This window comes from Montipora capricornis, chromosome 12 (assembly GCF_036669925.1).
Source record: "Montipora capricornis isolate CH-2021 chromosome 12, ASM3666992v2, whole genome shotgun sequence".
NCBI classification, from domain to species: Eukaryota; Metazoa; Cnidaria; class Anthozoa; order Scleractinia; family Acroporidae; genus Montipora; species Montipora capricornis.
Window position 1 is genome coordinate 21,587,212 of NC_090894.1, and position 5,000 is coordinate 21,592,211.

Genomic DNA, 5,000 nt, shown 5'->3' on the forward strand with positions numbered 1-5,000 from the left:
AATATAACTTCTTATACTTATCAAATCGAAAATTTGTATTGTACTTTTGTTGTTCGAAATAGTTTCTTGGCAAAATGTCAATTTGAAATGGCTTTGTCCACCAAAATTTTAAGACGCCATTTGGTCTTAGGTCATGGAGGTCTCCCATCGAAGAAAGCGCGACACACAGATTCGGTATTGCACGCCCAACATACTTTTGATGAAAATTTTTGGAAAGTGGTTTTTACAACCCTGTTTTTTTAAGCCCATCCACGAGCTAAGCAGAATCCCGGACCATGTAGCCCCGTATATTGATCGACATCGCTCTAAAAAATTCGAAATTCAAGCGGTATCCACCCGCAACACTTTTCTTCATTACATTATGTGGTCGTTTTTTTTTTTTCCCTTCCGCTTCAAACGAGCCACGAAAATTTAGAAGCGTCCTCTTATACGAAAAAAACGCTCTTGCCGTTTGAATTACTAAGAAAGGAAAGTAGTAAATTTTAAAGCCCCCGCATCGTCGTCCTTTACGCCGCCCTATACCGAATAGAACTGCAGATTTCGTCGTCTTACATGGTAGCAGACTTCTGCCGTTGATATTTTGCAAAAATGCAACGTGAAATGCCACAAAATCTGATGGTACCACACAATTTTGTGCATCACTTGCGGACTATCACGCAAAGCATGGTTTATTTTGCTGCCCCCCGCCCCTTTTCATCGGTCTTCATAGTCCCTCCTTGAACGGCCTAAACTCCTATGTTATTTGAACAGGACTTCAAGCTTAGGGATGTTCCAAGAGCGAACTTGTCACATTCTTTGCTATGTGGCAGGCCAGCTCAAATTCAGTGCACAGATCCTCTATGAGTGATTCATAAGCACTGGCCTCTCCATCTTGGAGTATCGCTCCCATGAACAAGCAGAAGTTTTCTTATCATCCCGCTTATTCCAGAAAAACCAAAAAACAAAAACAAAAAAACTCAAGGGACACGAGATTATTGCTCTCCAAAACCGCAGGTGTCTGAGTTTAATCAAGCCACCCTCGACGTTGTTGAGAGCGACAGACGACAACCTGCCGAAGTCAAGGTGTGTTTCCAGTTTGAAAATCTTGGGAGACGCCATTGTCCCGGCGAAAATGTTGGCTTCCGAGTTGTTGATCCGCCGCGCTTCAAAAAACGTCCTGCTTGCTAATAATGACCAAAAATAAGTTGGGGACCGAAAAGTAGAAATAACTGCAGGAGCTGGGCCCCCCCTCCCCGATAGGCAAAAATCTATCCGTACCAGGAAGGTGTGTCAATTGAAGGCAGGATTACTTTTAGTCACCCGTCAGCCCATGTCTTTCAGGACTTTCTTCCACATAACAGTCATTGTTACCACCTTGGAAGGCTTGCGACAGTGGTGGTATTAATGTGTTCTGTATTGGTATGATGTTTCTATCCCAAACGCACCCTTTATCGATACAAGTCATACTAACAATACATTTCAAATTCAGGTGTGAAAGCCATACACGCAAATACGGCTCTGGCATTACCGTAATGTGGCTTCCAGAGCATCTCGACGTTAGCGTAATTCGCACGAATAATTATCCACGCATTCAATAGCCAGGATCTCTTACCCTGACTACGCTCATGAATTTCTCTTCGCGCTGCACTCATAGCCCATTTTACTTTTCCGATGAATATTCGTGACATGCCTCAGCCTATTCAAAGCGCCCAACGTCCGAGTGCCACAACATCTCAACCCCCTCATGCGACATGAGTTGCGTATCTTAACTTGTATGCAAATCAACCTCATCTGTCATTATCAATACTTAGCCTAGCCACCCCAAAGACTCACTTCGAAATCCGATTCGACAAAGCAAACGCAAATCGGAAATGGCGCCATTGGAATTTCTGATCTGCCTTCTTGAAGTCTATTTGCGGGTTTCATACAAAGCTTCGGGGGTTCTTTGTTATGCTTCTTCTGTCTCGTTAGCCCCCCCCAAATCTGCGAGCGTATATTGATATCCCGAGACATCTAGGTCTACATGCTTTCGCCAAGCCACTACGGCAAAGTCACCTTTTCACTTGGGCCTGTTTATTGACCTCTAGACGGCCCTCATAAAGAAACACAGCTCTAGCGACATCTTACGCCAAGCGCGCTACTTTCCGCTGCGAAAAAAAAAAAACGCACTCAAGGATATACTTCATCCCCTACTCTTGTGGAGCAGCGAATAGTGTGCTGAGTTCGTTAACGTCCCACAGAGAACTTATAAACATGCACCCCGAAGTTATTGGTGAAGACCGAACCTACGAGTTTAAATTCCTTTATACACGAGAAGACTTCGCTCGAACCAGATCTGGCGGATATAATTACAAAGGCAGACACTTTTTCCTCAGTTCATTTTAAGACCTTGAGTGTGAGTCCGAGCCGCGAGTCGAATCCACGACACTCCCGCCCCATAGACAACCCTATATGCTCAACCAACTGAACGTCACCGAGTGCGCGTACATGAATTGCTTGTGGGGTAAGCCTTTAATCAACAATAAACTCAGGCAAATGTTCTGAGTATTGGGGGCTTGTTCAAAACCTAGCGATATTGAGTGTCTTGACTCAAATCGCACCAAGTTTTCTGCGCATCTTTCAATAGGAGATGCCAGCGACAATGTGCGAGCCAGCGAGCCCACATGCGAGTTCCATGCAAGCCATGTGTGCTCTGGGGAGACTTGCGAGACCCAAACATGGCGAGCCATGCCGTACGTACACGACAGACAGCTTATGGCCAAAGCTCAACTGTTTTAAAGGGTGCCTGTTGCTTAGTGACTTAATTATGTGCAGCACTCGCTATGGCTCTCACTGACTCGCTGGCTCGCAAGATTGTCCACGGCCCCTCCTTGAAGCAGCTGGTAGCGCCACTATCAATGTCTGACCCCCAGAAAAAACAACCGCCCATTATCAGTATTCACCCTGTTTTGTAAGTTCTGCCTCAACGTGATTGCTGCCTTGTCACCCCAGCACTATTATGACATATGCATATTTTCTAACTGGTGTGGCTGCATCGAGCAGTCTGTGGCAATGGATGGTCCCAATCACGCCGTTTAACAAATATTGACAAATTTTTTTTTTTTTTTTGAAAACGCATTGATGAATGAACTTAACATTGAGCAAATAGCTCCTGTCCAACTGGCGTACCCTCCCCAAAACTAAAAAAGAAGAGATTCCATCCTTTATAGACGAAAGACCTTGGAGATCATGAAATGTGATAGTCAAGAATCTGCACTTTTATATCTATGTTTATACCAGGGCCTAGTTGTTCGCAAGCCGATTAACTTAATCCAGGATTAGCCGTTATGTTTTTCAACTTTTTTGTGAAAGTTTCTTTTTCTTATTTTTGTTTTTGAAGATTGACTTCTTCTAATGTAAAGTTTTGCAGAATATCAGCGTTGAACAGCATTTGGGAATAGAGAAATGAACTCCTTGGTTAATTTTTAGGGGGCGTTCGATTGACCCTATTCCGGAATAAGAATACCTCATGTTGGAGTGATGATTAAAACGGTATGTTTGGCGCGTTTCGAAGAAGCAAGGATAATGAGAATGTGTGCTTAAAATAGCATTTTAGCAGCTATTTGACAATTCGTATTGTGAATCTCCGTAAAAATGAAGGATTTCTAACTTCTATTCCATGTATTCCTATTCCGAAATACGGTCGATCAAACGCACCCTAATCAACCCTAATCTGGGAAAGTTGATCTGGGATTAGTGTTAAACCGGGCCCTGGGCACTAGTGTTCAGGTTATACTGTTCACCAACCTCGTTCCCAGGGTCTTCTCGGCTTTCAATATGGCGGCGGGTCTTGAGAAGACCCTGGCACACAGCAGATCACGTGATCAAATTTTGTCCATCGAGGATGGACAAATATGCAAATTTTTTCCAAAATGGCGGCAAGGAATAAGGTGAGAGAAATCTGGGTACGACAACTGCCAACAAACAAAATGGAGTACGTAAGGGAGAACCCAAAGCTGTAAAATTTGATGTAAGAAACCAAAAGTACGGATGGATGTATGCACGAGCAACGAGAATGCGGTAGATGACAGAGAAATCTTTCTTTTCTTTTCAATTCATTTTATTCTAAACCAAATCAATTTTATAGACGGCTATTATTAGACGGGGCTGTGATTTTTAAACAGTTTGGAAAAAGCCATTGCACACAGTTTCACCCGTAACATCACAGACATTTGATTACCGTAAAATCCAGTGAGCTAAGGTTTAATGAAAGCCCTGGTTCTAGCTATTTAGTCACGGAGGTGTGCTCGCTGTCTTTCGTAATGTGTCGTTTATATTGCATGTTTATTTTCAATCAATTAAACCTAATTATCATTAATTTTTCATACACTTGAATGATTATCTGATTTCTTATCGGTGTATATGAGCCTTCTGACAACGACTTTCCCCAGTATACATTGACCCAAAGCTATTGACTGCAACGTGCAAGTATTGTCATGTCAGTGTAAAATCAGTATTTTAATTGTCCTTCTGATTGCCAACAGCGAACCACAGCGCTTTTTAGTGCCCACATTCTTCAACTGGTTATTGTAAATATATTTTGTGGTAAAGTTGACATAATCAAGCCAATGTACATTGTTGAACATGCTATTCCATAGGATCAGCAATCTGCTTCTTGCACTTTTCAAGCTATGAAAAGAACTTTTCCATGTCTTGTCCACACCAGTGAAGACAATTGTGATGTCTTGGAATGCTGCTCATGAAATCTGTTGAGCCTAATTAAAAAAGGGCACAATTTGTGCAAGTCCTAAACATAAGTATCTCATCATCTTTAGCAGTTCTTGTCGAATGAGCCCAGTGTTAGGGGTGGATCTTTGCTGTTTTATCTAACTGGCTTTTAATCTCTTCTGTCTTGGAGGCAGTGACAATGGCACGGTTTGTTTTATTTGCCTCCATTCCTTAAACTACATTTTTGTTTCGTTTCATTTACTCAGAAATGAATTGTATCTATTTAGACTTCAGGGTGAACTATTTGCACAAGG

General features: G+C 42.4%; 1 pseudogene; it reads left to right on the top strand.

Annotated features, from left to right (window-relative positions):
• Positions 1 to 3,890: 3,890 nt before the first annotated feature.
• LOC138025514 (uncharacterized) overlaps positions 3,891 to 5,000 on the top strand; it is a 4,199-nt pseudogene continuing 3,089 nt past the window's right edge.